This window comes from Mastacembelus armatus, chromosome 7, assembly GCF_900324485.2.
Source record: "Mastacembelus armatus chromosome 7, fMasArm1.2, whole genome shotgun sequence".
Lineage (NCBI taxonomy): Eukaryota > Metazoa > Chordata > Actinopteri > Synbranchiformes > Mastacembelidae > Mastacembelus > Mastacembelus armatus.
This window is the reverse complement of record NC_046639.1, coordinates 26,167,030-26,177,426: the sequence shown is the minus strand read 5'-3', so window position 1 is coordinate 26,177,426 and position 10,397 is coordinate 26,167,030. Positions and strand designations below refer to the sequence as shown.

The window sequence follows — 10,397 nt, the reverse complement described above, 5'->3', positions numbered from 1 at the left end:
AACGATCCAATCGACAGATGTTTCAAACTGAAGATGATCCTGATAACTAATGAAGCTTTATAAATCTGTTATACTATTACGATTAAAAGTCATTTTTTATTAAAAAAAAAGACTCAATACTGAGGAAACTTATAACCTATAAAACATGTAATATGGCAGTACAAGATAATCTGCTATAACTTTTTAAACAGCAAACAGACAAATACTCAGACGTGTGATAAAATCATGCAGTTAGTCTGTGACTTAGTGTTTGGCTATTCAACCTAAAGCCGGTTCTCCTTGTACATTCACAAGTTTTTTTGTTCGTCATAAATGGTGCAGATCACATCTAGAGCCCGGAGCTTTTCCTAAGTCATTTTCATAAACTGAAATATTCTACTCCGCCGCCCTCTCACGCCACTGGTCTGCTTTCATAACGCAGTCGCCTTAAGGTTAAACGCAAGATGGGTGGTTTCTTAAAGATTATATAGGTGCTGTTTGCTCTGACAGGCGTTACACCAAGAAGTTGCACAGCCAGTTGGGTGTCTCGTCCGTCTCCCATGCGCCAACAGGATCAGACCGGGCAGAGCCAGTTGGGCTGCGGCGTCACGGAGCAGGAAGGCAGACACATTCCTCTCGATAAACGTCGCACAGTCGTCAGACATTTTCTGCTGCAATAACCTGCCATGTTATTTGTGTTAACAACAAAAACCACCAGCGCTTTGCTGAGAAATCGTAGTAACCCTTGTTAAAGTCTGCGTAACGTTAATTATGCAGCCAGAGCGTCTGTTTTATAAGCATCTCACCGTGGAGCCTGTTTAATTTAGCTGATGGTTTGTGTTATGTAATACATAATAGACTAGTGTCTGTATATAAAAACACCCCAGAATAATATAACTCATCTACGGTCATCACGGGGTGTTTTACGTGGTTATTCACGATTCCCTATATTTAAATATATATTTATTAAACTGCCTGAGTGGACATTTAAAAGATGTTTTATTCCACGGAAAAACATTGTCTTAGGCTGGGGCGTCCTCTCGTGGTTGACTCATAACAGTTGCTCAAATAAATCCCCAAATTACGCACTCATTCATCTTTTGCTTTAATAAAATGATTGAAAAATACTATAATGTTTGAAACTTTAAAGGAAAATGCCGCTTTGTGTTTGCACTTGCAGATTTTTAAAAAATTCCTTCATAATTTGAGTCACCTGTTGTTGTTAAGAGCATTCTTAGCATTACAGTAATCTATTACAGTTTCTTCCAGTATTCATGAAGAATAGGATAATACTACTACTACTACTACTACTAATAATAATAATAATAATAATAAAAACTGATGATAATAATAATTGATAATCTCCAGATTGTATGATAAATATTTGAATCATCGCTACCACCCACATCACCCAGATGAGTGCAGCACTGAGTTGTTTCTAAGCCAAACACTGATAAAGTATAAGAATAGGTCCATGTGCAAGCTCAGACAGAAAAAGACATCGTTTGTCCCAATATTCAACATAGTGGTGTTATATTATAAGAATAGTGATCAGAAATGTGTTTAAAGTTTTTCTGTTGTTGTTGGTTTTTTGAGTCGAGCAATGATGTTTGCAGGAATCTTCTCTAGACATGTTTAAAACAATTTAAAAAATATGTGCTCAATATGCAGTAATTTGTTTCTGACAAGATTTATCCTTGAAACATTCAAGAGCTTTGTTAGAAATTCTTAACAAATATTCTAAACAGTGGTGTTAAAATGTTGGGTAAGAAATGATAAGAATAGTGATCACTAATGTATTTGAAGATTTTTTTAAAGAGCTGTTTGGAGAAATCCCCTCCAGATGTGTTTAAGACACTTTAAAATACCCTGCCTGCAATAATAATTAGTATCTGACATGATTATCCGACATCTACCCGACGCTCCCAAATTATATAAATATATGATTATTTTTCATTTTAAAAGTTTGACTGAAGGGCAGAAGGTGTCTCATATAACTGACAGATCTATTCATTGAATATATGCACTGGGGCCTTTTAAATTTCCATATCACGTGTGTAAGTTAGCCTACTGGTGGTACTGGTACATGAGAGGTGGTGTAATGTCACAAAATCATGCTTGTTATAAACTGTGAAACTTTCTCCTTTCAATAGTTGCATAAGCTGCACATACATCACTGTTCGCAGTGAAGCTCAGACAGTTAATTGAAGTTAGCAAAACATATTTGTGCATGGAGGGGGGCTGAATATTTTCAGATATGAAAATCTTGTGACCAAAACTGTGCTGCTATTTGCAGTGCAAACTGAATCCCCACTTCTTTTCATTTGCTCCACTTGCCAGCATAAAAAACAACAGTACGCTCTGCAAAGCAAGGCAAGTTTATTTGAATAGTGTTTAACAACAAAGGCAACACAAAGTGCTTCACCAGATATATGACACAGTAAAAGGGAACTTTGAAAAAGGAACTATAACAACTCTGTCTCTACATTCTGACATGTTTAATATTTTTATCTACCTACAGGCAAATCACAGCCTTTATGAGGAAACTGTATCCACATAAATTCAAACCTCCCTTGTGCCACTGTCCTACCTCTCACTTCCATGCACATATTTACTGGACTACAAGGAAAATAAGATAGTAAGATAGAAAGTTCTTGGTCACGGTGACACTGCAGCAGCTATTGTTTACAAAATAAGACTTCACTGACTGCGTTTTAAATTCTCAGAATTTAAGTTTAGTGGTTAATGATCCCAGTCAAGAACTTTCATTGTATGCTGAGGGAAGAAACTGTGTGTGTGTTTTTGGGGTTCATGATCAATGACGATGATGATGATCAGCTCATGTTTTAGCATTATATGCCTCCAAGTGTTTTTGATTTGAGCAATCATTTGCAAGGTGAGTGAGAGCTGCGTTCAGTCCCAATACCTGAAACATCAACAAAATGAGTACTGGTGCAATAATCTGACATGACACTGGAAGGAATCTGTTAAAAATAACAGACAGGTCATTGCACCGTGGCTGAAATCGTCAGCCTCATGAAGGTGGCCTGACATTGTGTCCAGGTGGGTGCGCTGTGCCTTCACATCAGGCTTCACCCTGGTTTTAATCAACAAATTAGAGGCAGGGTGCCTAACTGAGGAACACCTCAACTATATCAGATCAGGCGTGCACCACCATGCAATCAGTTTGTTGGTGTAACAGAACAGTATGTTGGTAGGTGCAAATAGATGCAGTGGTTTGCAGCCAGTGTTGCCTTGCACTTTGAATAGTGTGTAAACATTATTATTGAAGACATGTTTCTGTCAGTGCAATAATTCAGTGTTTTTTGGGGGTGTCTGGTTTTTAAATAAAACAGATAAGTGTCCATCACACATCCCTCTTGATGAAATAGATTCAAATTCAATTTATTATTATTATTATTATTAATATTATTATTATTATTATTAGTGTCGTTGTTTTTGTTGGGTATTTATAGCTATTCTAATTATGGTAGGTCTACGTGATGTCCCAGTGAAATTTCATTAATATAAAATTGGGAACTAGTTGAATGGATGTGATTGCATTTTCCTATTGTGGTGCATGAATTTATCTTCAACGTGCTCCGGCTGGCGTTGGAAGTAGTTCCGGTGGTTTAGCAGGCAGAGCTCAGCGAAGAGGGACCCGGGATCTTCGTGTTGTGAGCGCAAATGCGAATAGCAGGGTCGAGTCCGGCTGTCAGGACTGTCAAACGACCACAGCTGCGGTCAGTCTGACGCCTGCAGAGCATCGTGCATGCGGACCGGGGGCAGCGTCAAAGCACCGCTGGAGCTTTTGTCTTCGAGGGGGATTTTCAAGTGCAGAACAGGCGTCTGGAGCTCCTGGACCAGAGTCCCCCCGAAATTGAGCCGGTTCGTCTTCCACGACGGTGAGTAGTCTGTGCAGAAAATCTTTGACTGTCAGTCTGGAGGTTTGTGACAAACAAAGATTCCCCGGAAAAGACGCCGAGAGCCAGTGGTTTGACTTAATGACAGGCTCTGGCAAGTTGGCTGCCTGTCACCGTGTGCACGCAAACAGACCTGGCAGCATTTGTCTTTATCCTGCACAGATAAAGTCAACTTCCATAAGTTTACAGCCTTAGTTTCGCAGTCTGGTGAGAGGCTCTGAAGGAGCTGGTGTTTCCTAAAAACAGTCGCCTGAGTTGCATCTAAGGCGCAAATATGCAGAGAACAGCTGAAGACTTTTGAAGTGGTGACAGGAAAAGCTTGGAGCTTGACTTGTCATGTGTCCCTGCTGGCTGCAACGCGTTTTCATGGAAAATCCTCTTCAGGCTGGTGCATTTATTTAAAACGCTGCTTTTGATTATTGCAGGGTTAGGGTTAGAAGCAGGAAACAGTTTGGTCTATTGATGAACATGCCTTGTACATGGAGTCTGATTGTGCGTGCACTGTATGGATGTATGGTAACCACTCAGGCTCCTATACCACACACACACACACACACACACACACACACACACTTGTGTGTTTCACATCAGATATTACAACAACACAGTTGCTTAAAGCAGATCAGGTGAGTCGTTTTAACAGGAATAGTCACAAACTATGGATTTCTGTTTTCTTTCCCATAGTTTGTCTCAAATGGACCAGTACAGTGTAACATAACCTCAGCACGGACAATGGCCAACTGACACTGTGAAGGAATCATCTCTCACCATACTTCAATGTGTAGAGCTGGCCAACAATATGCCATTTAATCTCTTTCAAAAACATGCACATACACTCAGGGAGGTGTGTGTGTGTGTGTGTGTGTGTGTGTGTGTGTGTGTGTGTGCGTGCGTGTGTGTGTGCAACAGACTGAGAAAGAGTACCCTGCTTCTGATTTGGATGCGCCTCTAATTCCTATCAAGATGAGAGCTGTCTGAACAGATTTCTCTCATCATTATTTGCCCTGAGATTTACTTGAGCTTGTAAATGGTGTTGATTGAGGGTAATTTGGCTTTTTAATTGCTGAACAGCTGCCACACTCACTGCTGATTGCCATTGTAGACTTTCTCAGTAGATCACTCATAGACCCCTAAATGCCTCATTAAAACGTTATGCAGAATGGCTTGAAACGTGAAAGAGAAGGAACCCTCATCATGTTTTACTGATTTGTGTTTTAGCATCGGAAAGGTCGTTGTAATTATCGTCAATGTCAGCAAATGCAATACTAAGAAATGAGTGAAGTAATGACTTTTTGAAAGTTAAATTAAGGGCTATTTGTGGTTATACTATATGTGTTTCAGTTTCTTTGATAAACATGAACTCCATATGCCAGTATGTAAATCAGTCAAAGCTTTCACGACTTTATGTTGTCTCCCTGAATATTCATTATTCTTTTTGTGTGACTTCGTAAGTAAAGGTTGGGCAGAGAGTCAGTTCATCTCGGTGTCTGCCAAGAATTATTTGCCACCCAATTAAAACACGATGCAGTTAAGACAGAACTAATCACAAAAATGTGTTTTGCTAAGCAGATCATTTTTCTGTACATACAGAATTGAAATACAGTCGCAGAATTCTGGTGTGTGTGTGTGTGTGTGTGTGTGTGTGTGTGTGTGCGCGCGTGCGTGCGTGTGTGTGCAGTATTCAGACTGAGTTCATTTCAGTGATTAATGTTGGTGTGTGTCATTCATATGCCTCAAGTCTTTCACATGCTGTGAGGAGGACGACGTTTGATGCCTTAACCACAGCACCGGCCCATTGTAAACACTGTGGGCTCACCTTTTCATATTGCTGCACACACACAGAATCTGATTTAACCTTGGAATGATGTGTTTACTTAATGAAAAACATGTAAAATACAAAGGTGCTTTTAGCAAACACCGGCACCCACGCTCTTCAGCTGCATGGCCTGATGCCTGGGAGCTGCTCTTTACCATGAAGGCGTCTGCTATAGCAACTGTAGGCAAACTGCCTCGCTGCAAAGTAGTTAGACGGCATCTCGTAACGGTGGAGAGGAGGACGTCTCACTTACTTCAGGTAGAAACTGTCTAATGTGCCTCGGTAATTATCGTAGCGATACAGTGTTAAGGTCACTGGGTCATTTTAATTACATCAGGTCATAGAAATGATGAGCTCTTTAAATCAGCACTCAGACAAAGCGATCATTGAAAAGACCCTTAACTAGCAGTGAGTTAACGTGCAACCTGTCATCCTTGGATTATTATGTGTATATGCACAAAATGTACTATAATGTATATGTACACAATATGCAACTACATGTTCCTCAGATATGCGTTTACCTGTGTATTGGACCACGCAGCAAACTCCTCTGCCATCAAGCTGGGAGGGTGAAATAAATGCATTAGAGAAGATTTCCACTCTTTGCAAGGACCTTTAAGTTCTGTGTGATTTTTGTCTTGTCCTCAGGAAAATACACATAATTTGAATTCAAATGCAGCAAATCCTTTTATCTTGTCAAAACCCTCTTTGATTCTGTTAGGAAAGCATAGTAATGATTTAAAAGAGAAAGATGTAAAAGATAAGATGGGGGATGATCACTTTTAAAGGGCTGTCATTAGGGTTGAACTCAGCTGTGGTGCCGCCAGCGACAGGAGTTCAGTGCAGAGCTTCCATTGTGAACCCCAAGTAAAGTCTGGGATTTATACAAGCTGAAAGTGTTCTTGTGCTCTACTTGTTATGTTTTAATGAGTAACAATTGTTAGTCAATTTGCATGGAAAACAATGTAATTATAAACAAGCATCAAAAAGCTGTAATACTTCTAAAAAATGTAAATTACCCTCCATTATAAAGCGCAACAAAACCTAAGCCATGCCTCTGAGCCAGGGCCTCTAGGTTTTGGATGCTCGCTTCCATTATTAATGCTATTCACAAGCCAAACTTTTTAGGTTGGTGCAGTTGGGCGCTTTAATCTATTTTTGCTGTAAATTAATGAATTTTTAAAGAGGACTAGTCCTCGCTGAATAGGGTTGGATGTGGGAATGTAGTTTGAGTCGTGGTGACGCAGTGCTATAGTCCCCTTTGCTGTGCAAAGCATGAGTTCACAAACAGCATCCCATCTCTCTCCTGGGACTCTTTGTTCGGGGAGTTTGCCGTAATGCTGCACTCCTATGTTTTATTTATGACAAAATATGCCTTTTTAACTTCTTCGTTGTCAGAATCTGGAATTTGTCGGCAGTGGTAAGTCTTCTGGGTCGCTAACTCCCTCTACCTTGGCAGATGTTTTCAGGTGTTATGTTCTGTGTGGGCTTAGCAAGTTAAATATTTTATTCTAGGCCTTCAGGGAATCAGTGGAACCTACTGATTTTCTTGCCTTCTTTCAATCAGATTTTCTTTCAGACTTGAGAAAAATGATGAGATTGAGTATGTTCTGTTTCAGGTGAGATGGCGCTGGGCTGAATTGCTTGACATGAGCCAGTCAGCATTTCTCAGAAACCGCTGATGAAAGTGTTGTTCTGTCATGGATAAATTATTGTGCTCTTTTTTTATTACTTTTTTCTTATTTTTCTTTTCAGGCATTTGTTTGCCTGACCACTCGATTTAAGGACCAAAGTCACAAATTGTATCTCAGTTTGAAACGGTGCATTACATCAATGCCTCTCCAGGTCTCCTTTGAGAATAAGTAGACAGTATCAAACGATAATTGCTTAACCCAGCTACATTGAGAGATGAGCAAGCATCCACCATAAGGGCAGCTGATTTGCCTTGATATCTTATAATTGAACCTTTTCAGAGGTATGTTTTCTGGCGCTGAATCAGAAAGTAATTAAGACATTCAATACTGCTTTTTGGACCTTTTCCTCCTTCCTTTGAATGGCCCACACTTCTAAACATGACAGCGCTCAGTATGCCTACAGGCGTGCTTTTGACACATTAGCCTTAGTCTTGCCAAGGCAGTCCTTCCCAGAAACCCCGTCTGCTCGGCGCGCTCCGGGTGGGTATTTTGTCATTACTTCATTTTCCTCTGAAAATATTTTGATGCCTCTTTCCTTTGGTTCCCTCCCCTCCTTCTCTCAGCCATCCCCCGTCCCTCCATTCAAAGTTCTCTATTAAAATGCAGAACTGTAAAGCCTCTCTCAGTCTAAAAGCCTGCTAGCAGCGGGGGACTGTTAGCTGTTAGTGATGCATACAGCTGAGTGAGTGCATCACAGCTACAAAGTCTAATGGGTGAATACATTCAATCACACACAGACCCTCAACTCTTTTAAGGGGACAATGTTCCCAGTCATGAAAGCTGCACACACAGCACGAAGAGTGATGTATTTAAATTTTTTGAAGGAGAAAGATTTCTTGTTCATGAACGTCCAAATCCTTGCTCATGTTTTTACGTTAATGCTTGCAAACTTTTCTGTAAGTGCCAACTAATATCTCACAACTTTGAAGTCAACGAAGTTAACCTTCTTCGGGTAAAAGACGAAAACCTGAAATGCCACATTTCCTTTCTGCCAGACTTTGAACCTCTTTTGATACCCACTAAGGTCTGTTTCTTAAATGTATGTTCCCATGCACATTCAAATTGTAAGTATTGAAACTATTTAATCAAACTCTGCTTTTCTGCGTGATCAGCTGCCAGAATACCCCCCCTTCACCACCTTTATTTCCTATTCAGCTACAGCGCTTTGAAATGCGCTTGGTTGGTAAAGGTTCTGATATTTCCTGATCACGGACACGGTCGAATCTTCTGGGGTTTTTATGTGCGTGCAGGAACTGTGTTGGTTGAATTACTGCATGGGCCACAGTCATTGCATTACAGTCCGTTTGCTCCTGTCCTGAAACGGGGGCAGTTTTCAGAATTATAATTAGATATATAATTTCTGGACAGTTTTTTCTGTCTAATAATGCAGTTAATTTCAGAGTGAATGACATTTGATCCATGTTGTTTTTATTGTTTCACAGAACATTGACTTTTGTTTCTTGCTTTTAATTTGTTCTATCTAGATATTTAATAGCTTTCACAATAATCAATAAGTGTTTCATAAATGTTTAAAAAATGAACATACCTTTGGTCCATTTTGCAGTTTTTACCAATTTGATTTCTTATTTAAAGGAAGATGCTCAACACAATATTTTCGGGGGCTAACCATGATACTGAACAGTCTTTTCTATTCTTTACTGCTGCAGAGGTCACTGAAAGTGTTCTCTAATGATATTATGGGCAGATACTGAAGGATCTGAATGTGATGTAATAATCTGCATCTATATATAAGAGTAGTAAGCGGAGTGTGAAATGAATAAACATCAAAAATACCAAAGTACAAAGAAGGGCTAGTTTTCTCTCTCACTTTAAGTTACAGTGCATGTATTGCTGGTTCAGTACACTCACATAATCATGAACAATTACCTGAGATGTAAAAATTGCGTGTAGTGAAGTAAAGTCTTCAGCACTGCAGCATCTGTGCATACAATACAATATTATGCCATGCATAGAGAACTGATTTCCCAAAGTTGAACAGAGATATACTCTAAGCTGCCTTCAGCACAGGAAGCATTTTCCTCCCCTGATACCACACAGACCTCTGAGGCTGATGTGGAACGCGGCCGATATCAGAAACAAAAGGAACCCATTTCTGAGGTTAGCCCAGTCACTGTGGGACCAGTTGACTGAGTCGATTAGGTAATTGGTTGCGTCACGCCCAGTATGGCCCATCTGCCCAGAAGCCGAGTTATGCCCCTACTCTTCTCTCTCTGTCCTCTTCTATTGCTCATCATCCTCACCAGGCTGCACTGTGCCACCATGCAGCCAGCCTACGCTCCCAAACTTCTCAACAACAACAGCCGCAGCAGCACAGCAGGTCGGGGCTTGTGGCAGGCTGATTTGCAGCTTGCGCCTCCTTTTAATGAGGGGAAAATAAGTACTTGGTTGTTCTGTGTCTTGTGTGTCACCACCCACCCTCCCCACCTACCCACCACTACTACAACTAGCAATGCTACCTTCCCTTAAGCAAAAAAATAAATAAATAAATAAAAAGGCGCACTAATTAAGTTGGCTTTCTGGGATTTGGAAGAGCGAGGTTGGCTATGGCATCTCCCACAGTGGCAGGGCCTTGAGAAGGAGATGGGGGTGGTGTTGTGCAAGAGGCCTCACCGGGGATATTTCATCTCTTGGTTAGTATCTCCTTTAGCTAATCCCACTGCTTGGCTTGTTTGGCTTCATGAGCCTACTGCTAAACATTTGTTTTTTCTACTTGTAATTAAGCGAGGTTTTTGCGGGAGCTGAGTCGGTCTCGTCCTCCTCTTCGTCGTGGTGTATTGGACTCTCTAAGGGGATTGGTGCTAAAAGAGAGAGAGAGAGGTAGGCAGGCTTATTGAAGTCTTCCTACCTTGATAATATACAGTGAGCATGAATGGAAACTGCGTGAGCCAATAGGCTCTTTGTGGTTCAAGGACATATGAAGGTTACTGCATGGGTGTCATGGTAGATGAGTGTTTAGATGGAGAT

At 40.6% G+C, this 10,397-nt stretch overlaps 1 protein-coding gene across 2 annotated transcripts in view; it reads left to right on the top strand.

The window, feature by feature from the left end:
- Positions 1 to 3,628: 3,628 nt before the first annotated feature.
- The window catches only part of LOC113145070 (forkhead box protein J3-like), a 48,342-nt gene continuing 41,573 nt past the window's right edge, over positions 3,629 to 10,397 (top strand). For both annotated transcript variants that reach the window (XM_026331410.1, XM_026331409.1), the window contains exon 1: positions 3,629 to 3,884. The gene's annotated coding sequence lies outside the window, so the exon portion shown is untranslated. The remainder of the gene's footprint in view (positions 3,885 to 10,397) is intronic.